Source organism: Prenolepis imparis, unplaced genomic scaffold (genome assembly GCF_030444845.1).
Source record: "Prenolepis imparis isolate NDT839.2.m4 unplaced genomic scaffold, iyPreImpa1.0 SCAF_4, whole genome shotgun sequence".
Taxonomy (NCBI): Eukaryota; Metazoa; Arthropoda; class Insecta; order Hymenoptera; family Formicidae; genus Prenolepis; species Prenolepis imparis.
The window spans coordinates 4941493-4967509 of NW_028141162.1; the positions used below are offsets into that span (position 1 = coordinate 4941493).

The 26017-nt window shown below is 40.2% G+C and overlaps 1 protein-coding gene across 12 annotated transcripts in view; it reads left to right on the top strand.

Moving 5' to 3' along the window:
• Window positions 1–26017, top strand: part of Ten-m (teneurin transmembrane protein Ten-m) — an 856961-nt gene that overhangs the window by 658345 nt on the left and 172599 nt on the right. The window contains exon 1 of one of the 12 annotated variants that reach the window (XM_083036718.1): window positions 7268–7282. The exons of the other annotated variants lie outside the window; for them this stretch is intronic. The gene's annotated coding sequence lies outside the window, so the exon portion shown is untranslated. Of the gene's footprint in view, window positions 1–7267; window positions 7283–26017 lie in introns of those variants that run through there. 12 annotated transcript variants of the gene reach the window in all.

Sequence of the window (26017 nt, forward strand, 5' to 3'; positions counted from 1 at the left end):
GTTTGATTTATCCGTATTCATTTCGTAGCATGACACTTTCAATAGGGCGCGCATCAACCATTTGTATAATGAGTACTTTTCGTTAAATAAATAAATTGAAACGTTAATGATCGCGCGAGACTCAGTTTGTACGCTGTGTAATATTTGATCGATGCATTGTTATGTGCGTTGCCAACGATAGTTGTCGCATGCGCAGAGCAACGAGCTATCGTTTGTGACAGCATCGTTATTCAAATCGTTACTATTGCATGCGGACTTGTAATCATAACATTACATATATATATATATCCAGCGTATCCCTGAAAATCTTCCTTTGACATACGTTTCATGAATCGTGGGTTCCTGCGCAATGTATGCATATCGCGTAGGCGTATTCACGCTACACGCTCGATTAAATGCGTCCATTTACGCGTCATCACATACGCGCAAGTAATCTCTCATTGCGATAGTCCAATATGTCGTCCTTTGTGCAAATTCTCGTTAAAGGAAAAGAATTAACAAAAGTGATTTGCGCCGATATTTCTAAAGTCTCGAAATCAATTTTTCTAAGATATTTTCCGACATTAATTATAATCGTAATAAAAATACTCTTGCATAAAAATATATATAAAGAAAGAGAATTTTTTTTATAAATTTTGATTTTGTTGTATAAATATTATTATCACGAAAAATGCGCGGATGTTATAACACACATTTGAGTAATCCATCCAGTTTCACATACATGCAATTTATTCGACTTATTCCCGACATACGATGCTTGAAACAAATCGGAGAATCAAAAAATAGTATCGATACCACGGCGATTTTGCGATATCGCACCCTTGAAACCCACCTTTAACGCGGCTCTCTCGAAAGCCGAGTCGTTCGCATAACGCACGCGTATCACGTATGTGCAATCAGGAGGGAGCGAGACCGAGTCGCAGCCCTTAGAGCGAGACTGTGTGTTCGTACGCAACCCACATAGGATTTCACGTACAGCCAAAGGAAGGCTGTACAACATCCCTGTACATGCAACCTCGAAAACGACTATTCCCAAGGCGACTATAGAGCCACTCGAATACATTCTGCTTTCCTTTCTGAATGCAAGCCGGGATGATAGCCAGCTGATAGCACGGCCGAGTCACGATCGGTCACTTTGACAAACCCACCCCTCGGCTAGGCGCCCTATCCATTCCGCCTTTCCTTTGGTCTCTATACACCGGAGACGATTCGTCCTTTCAGAGACTGAACTTGGATAATTTTCCCAACGAATCGGATCCTGTGTATGGAGCTGCGAGGCGAGCATTTGGAATTAAATGGTGGATTAATCGCTGCTTCTGATGCGCAGTAGTACATTCTGATTAATACCTGATAATAAAGAAAAGATAGATATGCGAGGTATTACGATGTTCTTTCAAAGTGAGACAGTAATTTTAAGGTTATTGAATCTTAGAACTTAATAGGCTCGTAAATATATCTATGTTGAGGTTTTGCTTTTACTCCTGGGACGATCGCGTGCATTCGCAAATGCGTGAATAAAGTTGTGTATTTACCATTTGGTTACTCTCTTGCGAGATTAGTTTGCCTACTCTATTCGTAATAATGCAAATATTTTGCATGTGTACCTACTAATTTCTTAAATTTATTTATTTTCATAGTTATTTGGCAAAATAAGATTTTATCCATTCTATTCTATCATTTTATCCATTCAATATGACCAAATTATGACCAAATAGATTGTCAACTTGAAAATGCACTAAATAATCTGGAGTAAAAAATACATCTGCGAACAGTTAAATTATTATGAATTATTTGTGACTTTTTTGTGTAAGAAGAATCGTAGAAAGAATGATAAAAGGAAATGTTAGAGTGAAACAACGTAATCTAATAATGAAAGATCAATAGTTATAATTATGTACAAGATCGTTAAAAATTAACGAATATCAATTTATTAGGTATCATATTATATTAATATTATTAATATAATATATTAATTACATTGGTCATAATTAGTTGTACATTAAATTATAATTATGATTAATTTTATTGTTGAAAATTGTATTATCTCATTTATCCACCTCCTCTTCTTCCCCCCGCTCTTCCAAGGCCGCGATTGATTCATTTGACTCTATATACATATTAAACTGAGATATATAGGTACATTTATCTTTCAAGAAGAGAGTTTAAAAAAGGACACAATTTAATACTTGAAGAAAAATTACGCTATTAAAATTAAGCTACTTTAAAAAATATAACCTCGAGAGGGTTAGCTTGCCGTTTTTTTTGTCAACGCCCCATCATCCCTCGACGTTTCTACGAAGATTATGCGCCAGCTGACCGCCCTTAATACGGTCTCGACATATCGTTTTGATAAATCGCAACAATTACTCAACACCGCTCCAGAGCGCATATGTCCCAGGAAATCGGGGCTGCTTCAAAACTCATCTCACCCCTGCGTTATTCCATAGCTGGGAACGGTTTTTGTCGGGGCGCGGGTACGCTTGATACACCCATAGATTATGACGTTCTGTCTAATTATAAATCAGCATCATTCGGACCCTTGTTAAATTAAACTATATTGCGTTATAATAATATCGCGTATAAAAATAATCTTAAAATATTCAAACGTTAATTACTATGTCTTTTCCTTTATCTAAAAATTCTTAAAGATATAACATTCCCTATATATATATATTATTTTTTTAAATATTAAATATTTTTTTTTTTTAATATTTTTTTAATCTAATGTGTATTAATTTATATATATAATAATTTTGCAAATAAATTATTTTGTACATTATTGCGATGTCAGGGAATAATTTCACCATTTTATCAGCAAACTATAAATTTTTTTTATAAGACATGCTATTATCGTAATTATATTTTTTTTAAATCTCTCAATTTTAACTGGAGAAAACAAAATCAAGAGGCTTGAGATACTAATGCAAACGAGTGAGATTTCGCAAGAATGGAGACGCTAGCAGGCGCGAAATTATAGATGAGTATCAACCGCACATGAACCAAGCAGATAATGCGCCAAATGAATAGCTCGGCTCGACAATGAGGGACCACCGTGACTCTTTCATACGCTTGATCCGGGCTTAACTCCTCTCCCCTTAATCAGTTTCCGATCCCCTAATGATTTTGGGTGCGGTTATGATCCTCGATGGTGTGCACCCATTGATTGCCAGTATGATGTGCATCGCGGCTGATACTAGACGCATGATGGTAGAAACCTCGTTTCATTTATCGTTCATAAACTGGTCCTTTGATATCAATTTCGAATACCGGTTCGGTGGTTACAGACGACTCTTAAACAGCCCAAATGTTGTACTCTAGATAATTCTAACGGTTGTGCTTACGTATCTTTAGGAAAAGTATTTAATTTTTACTAATTTAATCTTTCAAAATTTTAAATAAAAAATGATAACACAATTTTTGCTACAAGATCCATCTTTATACAATTTTTATACATCTATACATATAAATAATTTTTATCTGTATATGTATATAAGATTCAAGATAAGAGAATCCGATTCAATTCATATAGGAAGTAGTGATTGTCGCATATAATAGCAATTATTCACGCGGTTGAAAGATAAATTAAGTTAATCAAGCCGAAAGTAAAGGGTAACTACAGATTGAAAAGCGAAAGTAGGAAAAGGATGGGAAATACTCAATTAAACTCTGAGACTGTTCGTCTCTCTTGAGATCTCCGAGATTTATTCTGCATAACCGGCTGCACCGGTTATGTATTTAAATCACGGTGTTTGAAAGGGAAACTGCGAAACTGTTGAGGACGCAAAATTCGAGACAACAGCTTTTCTTTCTCCGTCGAGCAAGCTTGTAGAGAAAGACATACAGCAACGTACGAGTATCTGTGGCGATCGAGGGTAGTTAAGACTGTTAACCTGACGGATCGATTTCTCGTGGATACACCACGAGATCAGGTTGCCGAGGTTCAAGAGACGGGGGTTAAGATGTCGAGCGTACTCTTGAAATGCCGATGGCACTCTAGTGCCGAGAAATCCCCTCTGTTTCCTATTTTACGTAGCCAACAACTATCTTCTTTGACAAGCAAGCATTCCTGATTTGTTTCTTGCCGTGATGTGTCTCAATTATTAAACTATTAATATGTCTAATCGTTAAATAAATATTATATACGCGGAATATAATATTGATGTCTTAATTTTAATAGAGAGTAATTTTAGAAAAAATACACTTGTTACGCGATTTTTTTAAAGAGATCAAGAATATTATTTTTTTCGATGATTCTTTGATTGATTTTGTACAGAATGAAAAATATAATTAACATATATATCTTTGCAATAATTTAAAAATTAATCGAAAAGTTAATGGTGGAAAAAATTAATTGTACGATATTTATGCCAAGAAAATGTAGAGTAATTATATAACGTCATTTTGCAAAACGCTATATGTCATTTTTAATACTACATTACAACATATATATTGAAAAATTATCTTTATTTTTTGACTTTTAATTAATCCTAAAATACAAGCCGTGCCATAAAGATCGCCGCTCGCGTGTGATTGAAGAAAATTAAATTGCGTCATGAAACGACAATAAACACCAACTCGTCGTGATTGACGCGCGAGTCGTATGCGATGGCTTTCGAAATGAACACCGAATGCAACTGCATATATATATATATACTACGGCGTGTATACGTTCGTTTTCCTGACCGAGACGAGCAATAGAACAACGCCAGTGCATTTGCGTCGACGGCGCGACTGGAAGGGTGAGTTATTGTTCGGCCATGACGTCGCGGATCGAACCTTTTTAATTCAGGTGTAATAACCTGCGTTGCGGACATAGAGAAAAATTCGCCGGCTAGTTTCCGCGCAGTTTTCATTAAACTGTCCTTTCCAATTATCGGAGTGATCAAACCGATTTTTTTTTTCTCGTTCATCGAATACGATGACGAAGGAGATATGAGAATTCACGTTCGACGCGTTTGTGGCGCGCGTTAAATTAGAATCACGCGGAGAAGGATCTTTTTGTTTCATGCCCAGCCTTAACGCTTCTACCCTCGTTCTCAGACATCTAGAGCGATTGCCGGAACGTCGTCACCCTAAGTCGGTCATACCGAGCTTATCGGAGCTTTCCTTCGTCGATCGATACCTACCTAGCGTAAGCTCGTTGCGGTAATTAACGACTCGGAAGGATAAACGTAGATACTCAATGAAAATATTAGTTCTATAATATATCGCCATAATGTACGAACTGCGATAGCAAGACATGAAATTTATTATTAGAATGTGTTTTTATATGTGTAAGTGTCTTTAAGGTAAAAAACTGAAGTAGAGAAGTGATTCTATTATGATCATAAGAAATTGATTTAGATACAAACAGAGCATTGTTTTTAATATCAATTTATAATAATTGCCAAAAAATTATCTAAAATAAATTCTTTTATATGGGATATTAATTTAACGTATATGTTATTATTATTTGATATATAGAGGCGTATAATTTATCAGTATAATCTACCGTGAAGAGATGGAAACGAAGAGAAAATGAAATTCGTCGAGTTCGCGAAAATTCGCGGCAAAAGAGCAATGAGAGGAATCCTCTTATCTTTCGAGCGTCCTTCATCGTCCATCTCTACAGGCAAGCGAGGCAAGACCGACGAAGCGTTGATTAAAATGCATTTGAGAGTTTTTCGTCTGGACACTCTCTTTTCCTGTACACCGGCAGCCATCGCGCGCGACGTGTCACGCTGCACGCGCACCGCGGCCGCGTGTTCATCGTAATTAACGCTAATTTTTTAATTAGAATCTCAGTCGCTACAAAACGGCATCAACGCGAGAGCGTGCATGCCGAGGTGGCCGTCGCAATGGGAAAAACGAGCGATAACGAGAGAAAAGCGCGAGAAGAAGAAACGAGAGTGGAGATAATAATATCCGCTTAACGGGAAGGGGCGAGCCGTGGGCGAAAAAAATTTCCTGCATTTCGTTATGATGGCGACGAAACCCCGTCGGCGCCGCTGTTGCTTCGCGTAATAATCAGTAGCGCGTATTATACTTAACGTAGATACCACGTTTGTTAGTATCTTCCGCGAGAACGTAATAGCGATCTCTCGACAAGCCTCAGAAAATGAATATATTTAAAACAATATACATACACGTGAGATTTTACTTTTACTGATCTCCTTTTTTCTAAAACCGAAAGAAAAACAAATTACTTTAGATTGAAGTTTCTGGGAGCAATAAATCTCATATTTTTATACGTGATATTTACCAAAACCGCATGAATTTCTTTTTTTTCCGTTTCGCAAACACACGAAGTCAGCTATGTCACTTTGACGATCTAATGATTCCGCTTTCATCTTCGTTTCGGGCACGCGGCCACCGGAAACAGATAGGCGCGCTCTGGCTCTAGCATCCTCCTGGTTCAATTTGCACTTGGCTCGGCCCTTTGCTCTCCTCGTGACAGGATGCCTTTCAATTATTCCGTTCACGCCGCTCCGTAATTTGAACTCTGCACAGCGGTCGCTCTTTTCCCCTCCCTCTCTCGGCGGTCGGCCGGGCCGACGAGTCTGACGCATCCTTTTTTGTTGTTTTATTTTTCGCCTTTTTTTTTTAACACATGAAAACTGCGAAGTGTACTGCGGGGATGGCGCACATCGCGAGAATTGCCATAAAACGATGGTGAAAATGCGAGGGAAAAATGGGATTTTCGACGATGGCTCCGCGTTACCAGGAGCAAATGGGCTTTCGATCGGCTCGAATGACCATGACTTTAATTGCGTACTTTGTTCGGCGCCATCGTGTAATTTCCGGCGTTCGCCGGCGGTTTACGTACTACGATGATGTAACGGAATTTGGCGCAAGCCATAAACATACCAAACGTTGTTGTTTTATCGGAGATAATAGGACAGGTTGTATCGTCCATAATCTACCGAATTAACAGCATTTATGAACGAATGTCGCTCGCGCAAGTCACATACCAATGAGATCGACATATTAATACTCCCGTATCCCGAGGGATGACAAGTCGTATTGTAAATCTAAATGAATTATTTTATTCGAAAGATAAATGAAACTTTATAATTTATTCATTATTTATTAAGATTATAAATGAAAAGAATTTTCGTTTCTATCAATTATAAAAATTCTGAAAAATAATATTAGTAAATTATGTATTATGAAAACTGAAGATATTATATATATTTTATATTTCTAATTTATAATTCTCTTTTTTTTCAGGTAAGTCCACAAATGGTCGATCGACTGCTTTCAAAAATGAATGATTGAAGATTGAGGGATTACAGAGGATTGAGTGAGTCATTAGCAAATATCTTATTCATTTACGATGGTTCGATTTGCAAACTGATTGGTGGATTCGCTCTCAGACACCCCCAACAAATTCAAGACAACTCGCGCGCGAATTCGAGGAATTAATTAGTGAAAATCTAAAGGGGATCGTGGGTAGTCGAGGGATTGTAAAGATTGGACGGCAGGCCATATCTAAAGGTGGAGGGGATGGGTAGACTTTGGTACTCGAGACTTCGGCCTTCGAAACCCTCGCAGCAGTCTCTCCCCTGGGATCGAGACTCTCCCTCTTTCTCTCTTTCTTCCTCCTCTCTCTCTATTCTCTTCATTCAGTTCTGCTTCTCTTCATTTTCCAAACTCCGTCCTATGCTGGTAAATTCTCTCTCTTTCTCTTTTTTCTCTTTTTATTTCGCTCTTTACCTTCTCCCCTTCCCAACTTTCTATTGCCGATACTTCATATTAACTGCATCTCTTCGTCGGGCCGTTATCGTTATAATAAAGAAGAAGGGAAAGAATGGGGACGCGAACGCGAAAAATGAGAAAAAGCCGGCATCCACCGCCACCGAGACGCAAAGGCTTCGATAGCGTCCGATTATCTACGTGCGCCGACAAAACCTATATCATAGACTGGCTCGTGCCAGATAACTTCAGGGGCAATATTTCTCAATTGCACGACAGCAGAGCCGGTTATCTGCGTAATGGTCAGACTAAAAAAAAAAGAAACAAAAAAAAACATTTCGAGAAACCCTACGAACGATTCAATACCGCGCTATTTTATATCTGCGAAAATGATAATTTGCAAGGGTTTCAGTGACATTAATAATCGTAATTTCATAGAAATGGTACACAGAATTATGATACTTAAAGAAGGATAATAGCTCTTGGAATAATAAAACTCGGAAATAATGGAACTTGTATGGTATAATAATAATATATATTTGAATTTCAAATATTAACTTGTGATCTTTTTGATACATGATATTTATATTTTACACATGCGTTTCGTTATAAAAAATTAATTGTTTTCGGCAAAATAAAAATATGTAAAAAAAAGGAAGGATACACTAAACCTGTGCAAAATTCAAATAGTAAAAAATACAATACTGCTTTATTCTATTGTATACGTACAGTTAGAAATACGATTTGTGTAATAATGGCTATATCTGTAAAATGAGAAAAGAAAATTTTCCTCCTAAATTGTATCGTCTTATAAATCATACACGCGTGCAAAGTTCGCCAGCATGAAATGTCGAGGCATTAAGTGCATCGGTATCAAAGCATGATATCCACGTAAAACATAAGATCCACGCGGTAATTGAATGCCATTGAATAACCATCTCGGAAATAATGGCCCCTTATTTTCCCACCGTTTCCTTCGAGAAATGAGTTCTCGCGAATACCAGAGCGAAATGAACGCCACGTAGTTGTCTGCCCGGTCTTCTACTATCTAAATTACGTTTCGAAGAAGAGGAGTCGGTGGTTATTTATTTCTTCCGCGGCATCATGCATTTTTTCACATCCAACGAAGACGTCCGACAAACCCCCGCTGTTGAATCTTTACTAAGGCTCTTTCGTTCCCATTGCCTTTTTTGTTTGCTCGCGAAAGATTCAGGACCGCGATCAGGAACGGATCTATATGTATAGAAACTAACGAGCTTTAACCCCTGAAAGAGCTTGGCCAAGAGAATCTGGTTATTTTAAATTTATGAAGCCTATACATCTCCGTTATTCGTAGATACTAGAAAGAAAAATTCAATTTCTTTTTAATAAAATATTTATGTGTGTATAAATGTACAAGAATATATACATATATGACGCGTAAATTTATTTATGCTTTTTAGTTTTATAAAACTTTTGTTAAGTCCTATTAAAAGTTATATTAAATTTTTATTAAATTATGGACTTTATGACAAGAGAATGATAATTTTCGAAGATATATTCGTCAATCTTTTAAGATTACGCTAAAGTAGAAGTAGAAAGTTAGATCTCTCAACTTTACTTTATCTACATCTATAGTATTCCGAAATTTATCGAATTTATAGACATTGAAAAATCACCATTTGCTCGCGATCTTCATGGTCTTCTTTGCCCGATTTTTAATTCCGTCGTATCTTATTGATAGCAGGTGAATTTTATTTTCGCGCTCGAAATCGTATTGAGGATTTTTTTACGATTCACCGGAGAAAATATGGTTGTACGAGGAGGAACTCTCGAACCTGAGTCTCAAACGAACCATCTCTATCCATCTCTTACACTTCACTCGATTATCCGTATTAGTGTCTCGAGATGAATATTCAGCTCGCATTTAACGGTTAAGCTCGACATTTTTTTTGCACTATCAAGCAGAGAACGAATGACAATTAATTACATTTTAATTACACGTTATTCTCATTATACGTGGCGATTATATTAATAGTTACGACATTTCTCAAAGATTTGATTAACTCGATTACTCTGAATATATCGAGAAAGATAAATGTACGCTCTAGCATTGATTCCCGCACGTTTAACACGAGCGCGCGGATACTAATCATGTCACGAACTATATAATTGCATTATCGATCATAATTATTAATCAAATTTTTCTTGTCAAAAGTTAACCAAATTGATCAAATTAACAGACATGAACAAAAGGCGTAGAATCAAATTTTCCCCAGGCCGTTGTAATTGGATTTAGAAATTAAAATATCGAAAATATTAAATAGAAATTTCGATAAAAAAAACCAAATAGCTTATAAAGAACTTTTAAATATATGCATTTTAAAAAATACGTATCGATCTCTATTAGAACGATAAAAATGGGCGGAAATTTTGGCGTGTGTACACACATCGAATGAAATTCGGCATCATCCCCTTCGATATTACGTTTAATTGTGTATTTCTTCCTCTTCGTCTTTTAGCCCGGCAGGGAGAGATTTCGCGAAATGTTTCCGGCGAACTCCTTTTATACTCGTGCGCCTTTACACTTTGCGTGGTTCGAGTCAAGTCGGAAACAATTATTTATAATGTGTTTCCTCCAGACGTCTGATTAACCCCGTGGGTGAATGAAACTCGCCCCGCCGTCGTGCGCTCTCAAAACGGGTATTTGATTATTCATCTTCTCCTTTCTTCCTGGTGTTTTTTTTTTCTTTCACGACTCTCTACGTCGCGGCGCTGCGCGGAGTGAAAAGAGGGTTGTGAAACCGTGGAGAGGGCCTACGGTAGTGCAATCCCTGGGGCTGCGCCATCTCCCCTTTCTCCCTCCCTCTCTTACAATCTCTCTTCTACCTAGCAGCGACTCCTTTCACTCTTCTGCATTCGACCACCCTAGGTGGAGGATAAGGTATTCTAATGCCTCGGAGCTTTCGCCTTTCACTCCCCCGTACTCCCCTCTTTCTCTCGTCCCTTTCGTCCTTAACCTCATCCTCTCTATCTACCTATCGCCTTTCGTAGCGTAACCTCGCCGCTGGTTGCTGGCTCCTCGAACCCGTCTGTACTCTCTCTCTCTCGTTCGTGTGCTTCTTTTTTTCTTTTTTTTTCATATCTACCACCGCCGCGCCGTGTGTATTCGTGAATAAAAACCGAAGGGCACGCCAGGCGGTCTGGCTCTCGCGGGAAAATGGAAATCCGATATTGGTACTTCGCCCTTTAAAAGGAGTGCGCGCACCCACGCGCCTACCGATACGAAACGCGCGCGCGTAAATTCTACGGTTCCACGCTCCGCGCGGCAATTTGCCAGATGAAAAATCGTCCCTCGACGGAGCAATGGAAACCCCCCCTTCCCCCTGTTGAAAAACTCGATCGCTCGTGCCCGCCCGGTACATCGAGACTTTTGCACACAGACCGAAGTTCCTCCACCGAAGGTTATTTATAAACGCCATGTATATAAATGCAAAGTGGAGAGTCGCGTATTTCATTCGCGATGGTTACGTACATACAAGGATTCCGAATTCCGGTTCGGTTGGTACGATTTTCGAGGCTATAAATACGAAAAACTGTATCGTACGTTAATTGCTACGTTTCCACGCGACTGCACACAGAGAAATCGGAATTTGAACTAATCTAGATTAATCAATGCGAGATTTACCGAGCTCCTTAATTAGAATAGAGTCATGAAGTAACGGCAATCTCGACTATCGCGATGCGGATTGTTGGGAATTACAGTACAATCTGCTTGCAGCAGTAAGTTACAGTCTCGAGGAAATGGGGAACACAATAATTGTCACGCGGGGCGAGTTATATGTATATTTATAGCGACTAGAAAATTATTTAATTGGAAAATAGCGGAGCGCAAATAGAAAATAAAGGAAAGGACACCTGCGAGAGCGGCGGTAAACGATCTTCGGGGGTGTGGAGTGGAAAATGTTAGGGGGATATGGAGAGAGTGTCAGAGGGTAGGCCGCGAGAGGAACGAGCGGAATTTATTATCACGTCAGCAAGTAGTCGTTATGTTGCCGGGAAAATGGCACGAGGGGGATTGAAAGCCGGGCATAGGCCATAGACCGAGGAAAGAGAAAGAGGGGGAGAGATAGAGATAGAGAGAGAGCTGAAAAGAGTGAAGGAAAAAAAAAGATGAGAGAGCGAGAGCGTTCTTATACAGACTCGTGAATAACGGGCCAACCACCATTTTTATACGTCTCTCAGCCGTCAATTTCGGAAGAAGACGACCGGCAACGCGATCCAGATATTTTTCGCGCATTCATACCGAAATTTTCATTCGACCCCCCTACGATCTTCCGTGCGATCTCTCGCAAATTTACATCGCGAAGGCATCTTTCGATTCTCTCTTTCATTCCGTAACGACACTGATTGTGATTATAACTATTATCGGATCAAGACTCGATAGTAAGAATATGAGATTTCCATCCCGACGCTTCCATAAAAAAAAATACGAGACGATTGATCTTGCTTGCAGAGTAAGAAGACGCACTATGAAAGAAATGCTCTCGAAATAGGAATGCGCTTAAAAAATACGAAACGCGTTGCTTAATGTAAGGATTCTCGGTGTTCGAAATATCTTGCTGTGAAATATTTTTGAAATCGGATTAACCCTTCGTACGTATATATATATGTATGTATACGCGCTGCTATGTCGTTTAAATATTCAATTCCACATATATCCTACGTAGGCAGTTCCGGCGGATTAAAACATTCCTAAATCTCCATCGCAATCCGGTTTTATCTGTTTAACTCTTAATTCGTGGCCGGAAATTTAAATGGAACGCTGCTTACGCAAGTGTGCATATGCGAATTTATCCATCGCGAAATAGCATGTCCTCTATAACTTAATTCATTAGAAATTTATCACTTTTGAATATTCGTGCGATAAGTAGAACAAATGGGTGATACAAAAAATTATATTAGAAATGAAAAATAAATAAATGCTCTTATACTTAATTATTAAATATTTCAGATCGTAAAATTTACGTTGTACTTGTAAAATGTAAGATTTAATATTTCTATCTTTTCCTGTGTATTATTCGGTATCTAAGAAATTTATTAACTGTAGATTCTATTTACAGAAAATTTTCTTGTACTGTTTAACTTGTACTGATTAATATTTCTTCATTGTTTGAATGTTTGCGAAACTTATGTTTATATTGGAGCAAAATTACTCTCCCTATTCTTTATTTCCCGCCTCTCTTTCTCCGATGCAATCTAATCTTATTTCATTATATTCTGAATCTGTATCAAATATTTATTTCGCGCGCACACTATAAATACGCGCGTAAAGATCAATTATCAATTTATCAGACATTGTTTGATTATCTCGCGGATCAAGGATCAAAAACCGAAAACAGCCATGAAAAGCGATTCACTAATTTATTCGGTGAAACTGCAAAAGGTGACAACAGAATACAATAATAGTACATATCGCGATAAAGTTACAGCGGGACCCGTATATAGGGGATGTGGAATATCGAGTGAAACTGGGGTTTAAAACACAAAATTCATCTAGCACGTACGATCCTCAGTTCTTTGACACGGACTGCATTTTTACCCTCCTCCTGTGTTATTCGAATTTATATTCGTGTAATATTTACTCGTTCAAGGATCAACAGCGTCGACTTCGATTGAAATAAGAGACATGAGATTCACGTGTAAATTTAAACGTTACAGCATACGATACAGCAGCGTTAAAGTTAAATATAATTAACTGTGGAACATTCACGCAGGAGAGAGAGAGGATATTTATTTACTTGAATGCAGATTGCGCTCTATTCAGAATCGCCATGCCTTCGCGATAGAGTATATTTTTCTAAAACTGTAACTTTCAATAGCTCTGGATTAACTTTACTCTATTAATATTACAAGATACTTTATTGCGAAAGTTCTAATTTCTCTCTTTTTTTCGAAATAATTTATGTATAAGAGTAAGCAATTTTATCGAATATATACACAGGATTCTGGGAAAATACGGTAAACCCTAAAAGATTACCGAGAATTAATGAAAGCACGAAGCACCCCATTAACGATCGAAATAGACATCAACGAACGAACAGTTTCTGACTCTCGCGCAGACTCTCCCGATAATCGGGGAGACACAAGCCGGGACTTTGAATCTGTACGACGTGGTACCGGGTGCGCGGGATACGCCAGTCTAGTAGGAAGATTGATCAAAAGAAATCGGATCCGACGGATCCGGATCGTCGCGCATTAACGAGAGGCGGAGGCAGAACGCGCCGATTTTCGCCGAGGTTCGCGATTGTCTCTCGTCGTCGCGTTGGTTGTCGTCGCGATATTTCACGGAGCGTCGCGGGAGGATGGAAAGAGCGGCGAGAGAGCGAAGAGAACGGGAGCTAGGGGGAAGGAACGACGACAGGGGACGGCGAGATTTTCAACTCTTTGCTGATTAAAGCGAATTTCCTATGGCTCTCGCTACCGGGTAATCCGCTTGGTGGGTTTAGCGGCGGCAACGTCGACGGGGTACCGGCCACCTCCGTTTCCCTATCCCCACGCTTCTCTGTGTATGTATATACATATATGTATGCGTGTGTGCGTGTGTTTGTATGTGTGTGCCGCCGCTCTGATTTAAATTTATTTACATTTGTCCCTTTTCTCTACGGCGCGCTTCCTGCGCGGCGCTATGAACCCGACGGCGCTATTGATTTCGTCCTCACTCACGAGCCACCTACTCCCCCACGGGTCCACTCCCTTCGCCCCTGGCCCGCCACCCATCGGGCTCTTTCCCCTTTCCCCGATGCCCCCTCCGAGCAAACCCCCACACTCGCGACGCCGGGCTTTAGCCGCGGAAATTTGCCGTTACGAAATTCATCGATCGCGCCCTTTCCGCCTAGTTTCAAAAAGCCCGTGACGTAATGTCGCCCCTGCAGCGGTGTAAAGATGGCTTGGAGAACGATGACAGGGAGGAAGGGGGTAAGGTTCACTTGAGCGTGTTTGATGAGAAGAAATGAGAGTGCTTCGCTCGGTCGCATCGGTAGGAAAAATTTTCGAGATCGCGTCGGGGTAGAATTATCGTCAAATTTGTTTGCTCGCCACAGCGAGACAAGATTTCACACCTTTTCAGATCAATAGTTTATTTATTTAGATGAGATTGTGACACTCGCGCGCGTTATTTCTACATCTAGCTCTTCAGATACTTATATGATCCATGCGAACCGACGCATGTGGATCGTTCCGCAAAGGAAATTAACAATGTCGGAAGTTAAATATGAATACACGCTGGGGAGCACGTAGTGGTAGGTGAGTACAGATGGGATATATACGTCGTGACGTCAGATGAATCGTGAGATCCAATCGGCTTCTATCCGCGCGCTTATAAGAATTTTACAACAGCGTGTATAAATATAACTCTCTACCGCTATCTCCAAGTTGGCTATGTGGAGCAAAGTTATCGCCGCGTCGTGTTTCTCTCGGAAAATGCTACAGTCGATCGTAGGGAGCGTACGTTGCGCAATCGTTTCTTATTTTCTTACCATCTCTCGAGCGCGAGCGCATTTCGGTAACTCGCGCTCGGCCGCGACCGGAATAAGAATCGTTTCCAGATATTTTTATTTAACCGAGTTTTTCCTTTTTCTCTTTCGTTAAATCGCTCGCGGGGGCGCGCGAGCCAACCTCGGAAATGGAAGAAAAATTCGAGAAGTCAGAGAGTGGGAGATATGGAAGGCAAACATTCGTGCAGGAGCCGCGATAAGGTGGATCGCTGATAATCCCGCTGCTTGCGCTATCGAAGCTGAAAATCTCACTTTATCGCGTCTGTAGCTCAAATAACGTCCTGCTTTTACGAACAACGCATTGCGCGAATAAATACATGAGACATCCACGCTACGTGACGTTTCCGGGGTACAAAACGCGGTTGTAAGATATTATATTTATTATCTATTGATCTATGAGATGTAGAGTTGCTTTAATATTCAGTCAAATCAGATTATCAAACTGAATTAAACTCGAATTAAAATTTTACATTTCAGAATTTCAATTACATTAAATGTCACATATATTACACATTACATATATTATGTATCGAGTTCTTTTCAATTATCAAAATCTTTTAATAAATTTAGAAATGTAATCAATATTAAATCGTATTAAATCAATTAAGACGAAAATATTTTTTTTTATAAACCTCAGTTTCGTAAAACATTGAGAGATATTATAGTAATACAAAATTCAATTAAATAAAACAAAAGGCAACATATTAATGAAAATTTGATGTCAGGCGATGTCAGTTCGAATTTCATGAAAATGATTTCACAATCCGCTTTTCTGAGAGTATCATCAGAAGAACCGCTATATTTTGGGAATGAGAATATCCGCGAAGCGCTGTTATCCAAAATTTAGTATCGGAACTCTTTCGAAATTACATTTTATAGAGGCAATTCGTTCTGCGCCGCACTGGGATTGGTTTGCATTAATAATGCCTTTATAGGGGTGATCCCGAAGTTAGCAGACCTGACTCGATTTTTCACAGTGCTACAGAAACGATCGTCAACGAAAACACGTTTGAAAGAGCTATATAAATTTTGCTATTTAGACGCATCATTACAGTTTCACTTTTCACTTCGTAATCATGACCAAAAAAGAGAGACACGTATAAAAACATAAAGTATACAATCTTTCTTTTCGCGTTTGAAAGCATTATTCATAAATTCGCTTCCGTAATAATTTTGCAGGATATATATCTATTGCACAATTGAATTAATGGAATACATTTTGTGAAATATCGACTGTTTTTTTTTTGTGTGTAATATTTCAGTGAGAATTTATTAGCATACAATTGTAAGTCAGAAATATATAGAGAGAGAAAGGGAGAGAGCAGAGGGAGAGTAGCGGAGATAAATGTATGCAAAACTTTTCCGAAAGAGCTTCGAAGTACCGAAAGGAAAAGTTAGAGATTAATCCGTGATTTTCTCTGAGATTTGAAATTCGGATTAACGCGAATTAACGGCGGTGTAGTTACTCCGAGCTATTATCGCGATAAAACCAACAAGCGACGGTGCGCGGCAACATGGATATCGCGAAATAAAGTTTCCGACGCTGAGGGGGTTTGAGACTTATGAATGATTCATTACTCAAACAGATACAGCGAAAAGGGCCGGGTGAGGAAAAGTTGCCGGACGTTATTCGATCCGCAACGAGACGTATAAGACTCTCAGTAGCGAAGAAGCAATTCGCAGCGCACTTTTCAGTGATCGAACTCTGTCTTTTCGCCGCCCGAAACTATGTAACTTTGCTGTTATACTCCGCAATAAACATAATTCGTTCGAGTCGCCTCTCCTTGCGCTAAATATTTCTTCGCGATTGCTTTATGACACTCGTTCTTGATTATGTTCAGCTTGGCGAAATATTTCGCGTTATTTACCGTCTTAGGATCTGCGAAACGGCGCGAGAAAGAGAGAAGTAAACGTCGCCCACACATTCAACCTCATAAAATAGATATCGAAGGGTGAGAAATGCACTTTATGCGCGCTCGCGCGCGTTTCGGATCGTTGACTTGTCTAGCTATCGGCGGTTTTTCGTTGCGAAATACCCCCGTCTCTCTCATCTACGTAAGTAACGCGAGCGGGACGAACGAATGCCTTCTTCGATGATATCGTAAAAATCGGGGAATAGCGCTGTAAAAGGTTTGCTCGCAGCGACGCGTTTACGCACGTGCGAGGGATTTTCCCGACGTCTTTTCTCCTTCCCTCGAGAAGTGCCGTACCGTGAAAGATGCGTCTGTCCCATGGTCCGTATCCGCAAGTTAAGGATACGCATTAAACTTTACTTAGGGCTTAACCGTCGCGCGCGCCAAGTCTTGGTTCTATTTGGGGTCAAGAACTTCTGAAGTACCGTAGTTATCTTCTGTATTATTATAAATGCATATCGCGCGCACATAGAACCTACTGAACGGCACTCTAAACGAACTTCAGTATGATGAGAGCATAAATGAAACTTTTAACTCTGGGCTGTGCGAAACATTTATGACGGTGGATTATCCCAGTTTGCAGCTAATGCCCGTTAATGTATTTGATCGATATGGAAATAACTGAGCGTAATCTTATAATGTGGGTGTTGATTTTTCAATTTTAAATATTGTCTCGAAATTTTCAAAATAAAAATTTGAATGTGTAAAAAGAGTTAAGTAACTCAATATTATATTTATAAAATAAATATGTATATGCATGTATATATATATATTTACACGTATAACATATCTATAATGTTCTGTATGATTAAAAGTTAATTTAAATAAAAAATTTTATGTATAAATAATATTATAATTTTCAAGAATTATATTTAAATTAACTTTTAATCATACAGAATGATATATGACATTGATATATTGTCCTTTTCAACGTGTAACTTTTTATTTAAAATTAAATTTCATAAAATTACGAATCAAAGAGGAGTGAAATCTGTTCGAGAGAATGAAATACAAGTTTGAGAAAATAAGTGAATCTCGCGCGTGCATTCTCTTCTTGCACTTTACACATCTAACGCAAAAAGCATAAAGGTTAACGTGCCCGTTCAAGGAAAACGCATCAGTTTGAGAACAAAAGCTAGCGCTGGGAGAGCGAGTATAAATCTACACCTTACCCCGGAGGCATCACGAACTCGGCAAACACGAGGCAGGAGAAATTACCTGACGCGCGCGCGCACGCGTACCCACCTCCCAGTGTATGTACATGCAATACATAAATTCAACTTACGCATAAATCCATGCGTGGATATTACGAAAGCGTGTCGAAAAGATAATAACTCGATTTTAAGCGTCCTCCGCCTCTCTCGCGAGCTAGAAAGTCTCCTCGGCATCTTTCTAAACATACATATCTATAAAAACGAGAGAGAAGAAGAGTGACGAGAAGCCGACAGCAATTATATCTAAATGCCAGTCGCTTCCAGGAATCGCCCTGTTTTAAACTCGTCACTAACATGTCCGACTTAACGTCGCGTTACGAGTCCGATCTCGCTAGCGGCGATTCCGTTATCTCGCACGAACGCTGCTTCACCGTGGCTTACATCGACGACGTGCACGACGTTCCTTCTCACGACGATCGATCGATAAAAGTCAGAGACTGGTTTCTACGTCGGCGAGAATGTGGGTTACTGCGGGAGGAAGTAAACGTCGCGGAGTGTCCAAGCGCTCGGTGGTTCATTGCACCACCAGGTGGGAGGCTGGAGGGGTTCTACGACGAGTCGATAATCCACTTTTCCGTGACGCGCTGGGGATAGTAGTCCATTCGGACCTTAACGAATTCTCTGTCTCGTTTCGGTGAGCCTGCGATCTCTCTTTCGCCGAATGTAAAACGTTGAAGAGACGCGTTAATTAATAACACGCTTCGAATGTATTAGCTCCGCTCTCTTAGACAAAGTTCATGTATATTGCCCCGTCTACAATGATTATCCGTGTAAATTAACGCACCGCAATAGATCCTGCCACTTACAAAGACCTTACAAAGACCTTACAAAGACCTCGGCTAAGAAGACAACAACGGACATTGACAACGACGGAGACGACGTACCGGCTAATGAGAATCTACGACGGATGATAAAGTCAAGCCCGAAGTTCCGTGACGAGGGAACCGCGAAAAGGGTAGAAGAGGAAGAGGCGGGACGGCAATTCTCCCGCATAAGCTGACCAAGTTAAGTAATTTGCGCGCCCGGCGAATAAGTCATAACTAAGGTAGATTGTGACTAATTGTGTCCCAAGTGAGGGTCACCGCACGTTTCGGTGAACGTTTCCGGCCGCCAAGACGCATGGAGGTCGCTAATAAGTCGGTTAAACTAAAATTTGGGCCAATCGTGAGTTGCCCGAGCAAAATGACATCGCCACCTGGGATCCGTTTGCGCGATGGTGTCAATCTCTCGAATTTGAATTGGGTCAACTTCCGTTTTCCTCGAGAGCAACGAGAGAGAGAGAGAGAGAGAGAGAGAGAGAGAGAAGGCTCGGTTTCATAGCACGGTACACGAAAAGTCATTACGTGTTTTACGACTGCGGAAGTATATATCCTCGTTCATGCTAATTGACAAAGTTTTAGACTAAGTGCGCGAGAGCAAGAGATGATTGAGATCATTTGTATGCAGAATTGTTATTCGCGCAGTTTGAGAAATATGAAAATCTAAAGATGAATTTCTCACAAAGTCCAGATACAAAACGCCGACTTGACGCAAAATTATTATTTTTCGAAATAACGTGATAAACGTGTGGAGAAGAAGTTTATGGAAAAATATGATATATTTTTATGTATAAATAATTAAATTTTTTTTTTCAAATGAAAGCGAAAAAAGCTAATTTATAGAGAGTTATAAAATCTGCAAGATTAAATATGAAACCCGCTCTCACGCTACTCTCTCCCTCTTTCTCTGTCGTCGAGATGCAATTACAGCAATTAAAATTTCAGCGTCGTATTAAAAAAAAAAAGAGTAGAAAACGAAAATTCGCAAATATATAAAGAGACGAAACGACTTTCCGCGTGCGCGGCGCAAAGCGTCGCTTAACGAACAAATGGCATCGATCCGTGAAGGAAGCACGCTTCGCGCTGCCTGCGCGGTTGCACGTGCATTCTATCGGCGCTTCAAAGTTACAGGCGTTTGAAAGGCAACGCGCGTCGCTCGGGACGCTCCAAATTAAATCTCAACCTTGTTAGTATTATGTTAATAATCGCGCACCGACTTCGTTCGTCCGCTTTAGCCCAGTTTTCGTTGTTCATTGTTGAAAAAACTCGAGATCCGCCGCCACGCAAAACCACTTTAGCCAAGACAAGACGTAGGAACGGATTTGGGGAAATCTCTCACAACCCCCTTTTCCCCTTCTCCCCCCTCTCTCGAGTTCACCTTTAATAGATTTTCGCCTCTGCCTTTTGTTGCGAACGATGGTAGCAGGCGATGACCCAACCCCGTCAGCCTTCTGCGCTCTTCGTTCGTCCGCTCGTTTGTTCTTTCTGCACAGTCGTTCTCTATTTACTTTCAAGACTTTGTGAATCGTGTTGCGTTAGCTGGCTAGCTAGACGTCGTTCCATTCTGCACTGTCGTCGCCGTGCTGTCGTCTCCGGCCATCCGGTACCGAACAATCCGGTCTCGCGCCTTGCGCGGAGAGAGAGAAAGAGAGAAAGTTCTTCGCCCCGGAACCCCGGAAAATAAACTCATGATTTAAAGCGTCTGAAAAAGAGATCTTTATTTCGCACGACGCTCTTATTTCTGCGTCCGGGACAACTAAGGCCTGATTAATGGCCGTTAGTTTTATTCGTTCTCCCGGTCGAGCGACGACGCCGCTCGGCTGACCTTTATCTCCTGACTATCCCGCGTTGTATCTAGTGTTGCTTAACCTGGATCGTCAAGTGACTTTAATAAAAAAAAAGCGGCCGGTACGTGCCGCTTATGCCCTCGCTAATGTTGGCTTCGGCCTGTGCCTCGCTTGCTCATCCGTTTTACGCGAGCATTGTTGCATTAGTTTATTCTTCGAACCGCTCCGGGCTAATTGGATAATTATACTTTTTACGTTACGTGCAAAAAACGGTGAACTTTAGTAGAACTAATAATGCGCCACGTGTTGCTAAAATGATTGTTGCCTCGCAAAAAACAAATTTATCGTTGAAATAATCTTAATTTGCTTTAAATTTGCTAAAAAAAAGGAGAGAAAGAAGAGATCGATACAAGACAACGTTAAAAGTTAAAATTGCTTTGATAATTGAAAGTGAAAAACACTGTCCGATTGTGAATCGGAATCAATTACGAACTCATTACTGATTCAACCGATATTTTAATTCATGTGATCTTCTTACACGAATAATAATAATTTATCCGATTATGTACGTATAATAGCTCATAAAACTTCGAAATGTGAAAGGCACAATCACGACGGTCTTTTTCTTCCCTCTCGCCAAATGTAACGATCCTAATTCCGTAAACTCCATCTTCCCGTGGAACCTTCGTTAATTGTCTCAACTCGCTGGCGCAAGCAGATTCGTACTTTAGTCGACATTCGAATTGGAGCGCAAAGTGCACTGCGGGTGATTGTTTAGATAGAGGGTCGTCTCCTATCTCGAGTACAATTAAACTACAACGTTCTTATCTTCTGTCTCGAATACGTGACATTTCACGAATAAAAGAGTTTCTAAATGATTGCTTGAAGTATCTACCAGTGTATATACTATATATTTCTATCTTTCTTTCTCTAATATCTAGACATTTCCCTGAAAAAGATTCGAGATTTTATAATATCATGACGTACATAAATGCAACAATGTTTAAAAGAATTTTTAAAATAAAAAGAGCTATATCCATCACACAATACACGTCTGAATTTTTTATTTAAAAATGATTTTCTGTAAAAATTGGGTATTACTATTTGTTTTCTGTGATAAAGTTTTGTTATAGTTATAGTTTCGTTACCTTTAACTCTCTCTATCAACCATTAATTATAATAGCTTGAAAGCTATCGATGCTGAGTAATAAGATTCTTCTTATCATTCCCCCCGGATTGTTATTTTAAGCTATATATATTACAATTATAATTATGAAATCATGTAAATATTTAGCGAAAAAATATGCTTGGTATTTGACTTAAACATTATATCATTAAACGATTAAAATATATTTGGATAAAGAAAAAAAAAACGATCAATGCTTCAAAATAAGGGAACTTTTTTATTTCGAGAAATATCCAAATACATTCCATATTGCAATTATCTTGATAAAATCTATAACCAATGCGGATTGAGTAACCGAAATGGAACACTAAGATGACCCGATATCTGCGAGTGAATATGTAGTGGTAAGGTAGTACATGTGTATAATGCGTACGCCGATGATACACGGCGATGTTTGTGATGTATAAATTGATGCGGGGGAGGTAAAAGCCGAGGGATAAGCGCTGTTGATACAGCATGAAACGCCAATGGACAAAGTGGTTATTACGTTTCCTCGTTATCTATAGCGTTTCGAATGCGCCTATTTGTACGTGCATATATACGCGAAGTGTATAATACTCGTCGGAACGAAGCCTTCCTAACACTTAGCATATGCACTCTCAGAGTACAACCTTAATTAACGAATATGAGCATTATCTGTTCACTTTATGCTTTCTTGAAATAAAACTGGGCTTGTCGTTTCCATTGTTTTTCAAATCTACGACGACGATGCATATTTTTTTAATTTTTATTTTTGCAGTGCCTTATATTTTATGAAATTTTAAAAATCTGACAGTATTCTTAGGTATATAAAAGAATACTGTCAAATTTTTTAAACTTTATAAAATATGGTAATTCAATTTTTTAAATTAAGGAAAAATTACCGCGTTATAAAAGCGTCCAGTTAATCGATACCAAGAGAATAAATCAAGAATATATTTAATTTTCTTTCTCTCTCTATCTGATATTATTATTTCGTATATATTTTACAACAATTTTGTTGCTCTTAAGATGTGAAGTAAACAAATATGTAACCGTTCTAACTATACTGAAATCACAGACTGAGACTTTGAGAGAGAATTACAACTCAAACATATACTCTCATACACGTTTACGTTTATCGTCTCCGTTTCGCGCAAGTATATATTATTATACAATCAGACAAATGTCGTTATCTCGAAACAACCCTCTTTAGACATTACTGCCGGTAGAAACGAATAACGAAAGGTTACACGCGAAGGAGGGCAGGATCGACGAAACGTTCTCCGACGTCCATTAAGAATTGGCGCAAGCCTCGAGAGCCGCCGACCTACGGGCGCTGGCTGACGTTACCACCGATCAGCGGGCGCCGGTAGTTAATTAAATCAGAATCAACATCGAATTAAATCGAAGCCATGCCATGCCTCGCCATGCCGGGAATCGTCTCTTATTCCACGTAGCGCCGTTTCCAGCGCCAGGGAAAACTTCAAACGAGAAAGGAAAGATAGGAAGACTCGGCAGTAGTTGAGGGAATTGCTAAGACGCGGTCGTGTGAGATGGGAGGAGAGCGAGAGGAGGGGATGAAGAGGTATATGAAAGAACGGGGAGAGAGAGGAGATCCGCAAGCACCTACATCGGCTGCATCCGACTGGGTACCTAAGGCACCTAACCGAATCTGGACCCTGCTCCCTCCCTTCCTCCCTCTCTTCCTGCCCCCCTCGTGCTCCTTCGTTCGCGAGCCCGTTGCTTCCTTCCTTCCTTCCTTCCTTCCTTGCTTCCTTCCTTCCTTGCTTCCTTCCTTCCTTCCTTCCTTCCTTCGTTCCTTCCTTCGTTCCTTCCATTCCAAGTTTCCAATGTATAATTCCGAACTTTCCGCCGACAATGGCAGTTCTCCGCAGTTCCGCAACACAATTGATCGCTTCGCCTCCGCGATTCGCCTCCTACTTTATACTCTGTTCCAACGGGGAGAAAGCTGCGGGATTGAAAGGACTCTGGGACCCGGAGGTGCCTAGATGCGCGAGTTGAATATAGGTACGTGCTTATGGATCACGCCGGATTTGTACCTTCGCAGACGGTTTCGCGAAGCCGATGATTTCGTCCCTATGTGCGGGAATATTTAACATGACACGTGAAAGATCGGATTATATTTTCGCGAAATTGTACTTATCGGAATTTTTTGAATTGTTCTTACAAGATATTTATATATCTTTGTAATATAAGGAATGTGAGAAAAGTTGCGGATAAAATCTCTTTTCAATCGAGTCGCGACATTTTCTCGCGGATTAGTTATGTCATAAAAACCTTATTTATTTGATCACGCCAAAAAAAAATTGTCACATACAATAATATTTTTAAACATTTCTTTGAAATAATTCTGCCAGAAATTAAAGCGAATATTGTGTGAAACGATGCAGACTACGCTAATTGCCTGCTGCTAAACTGCTCGAGTTGACTAAGCTAAATAAATCAATTAAACGTAACACGGTTACGTTATTACGGCAGCTCCTGCTAAATATTCCCCAAAGCTCTCGCAAAACAGCCGCCGCAATTAAGCTAGTACCGGATTCGCGTAAGCCGTGTAAATCCGCTATTAACGACATAGAACAATGTAAATGTCAACATCGGGGATGCGCCGAGAACACGCGACCAGCCGCGTCCCCCTTTCCTCCCCCTCGCTCTCCCTCCTTTCTATATTTCATTTGATGATACGTTCATCGAATGACACTGACCCCTCGATCTAACGATCACGATCCACACAGACTGGATCTTTTCACGCGATAACGTAAAAAAAGTATCATAAATCACGTTTGCTCGCGCGGAATCCGTAGCTGGAAACCGAGAAGCGAACAGCCTAGCAAGGGGGGATGGGAGGTTTGAGGGAGGAAACGTGTGCCAAGGAATAGTCTCGTACGAGACTGTGGAGTCGCAAATTTATCACACGCGGCTATCACGTTGTCTTCCGAAGCGTGGCATAACTAGTGTACCTGAGATCCTATCTGAACTTCTGACCGACGGTGGATCGGAGGGGGTTGGATGAGTATATTAGACGGCGGGCCCCGTTAGAATTCGTCTGCATCCCCTCCCTCTTCTCCCTTTTGCTCCTGACGAATGTGACGTAGACACGCGCGCCGACTCTGGGCGCACATCCGGCTACGAATATTCATTCCTCGTGATATAAGCCGGCGACCACCTTGACCTCCCCGTCTCGCGACGACGATATACGCGTCCGCTGAATTCAGTTCAGACATCGGCCGGTGAATATCGCCCCGGTTATATATACTCGTGTCCGACTCGTGTCCGTCCGGCTGTCGTGCATACGCGACATACGACATTGCGTGCCGCGTATGAGAGTCGATGAATTGACCCGACGTTATTACGCCACGTGCGATCCTACGATGAGATACACGCTGTAACGTGTAATCGAATATGTTACGTTTAGAGAGACCGAGTATTCGATTAACGTGAAATATTTCTATTTTCGGATTTTACGAGCATTTACGTCGAAACGCGCGCGTCCGTACATTTAATATTAATAGGAAAACACGGTGCGATAAAATGTGAAATGCAAACAAGCGCTCGAACGTAACTATCATTTTCGACGTGCGGTTCTTTTTTTTACGATGTGCGATCTATAATTGAACAAGAAAAAATGGCAATACCTCTTTCTCCGTTTCTCTTTCTCCTGCGTAGTCGCATGCAGATGAGAATTTGCTTCGTAGGGATTTAGATAAAGTTAAAAAACTGGACGCTGTTATATTCGGATTTTACGACAGATTATAACTTCGGGGGATGGTAATTAAGTGCTCGGCTCTCTTCCGCTCTCGTAAACGTGTTGCCTGGCTGGCCTTTTTGGCGGACCACCATGGAATTTTAAGTGGAATTGGGGGATTGTTTAATTCGCGTCGACGTTGGGGTAGGTTGCCCCCGCCTCT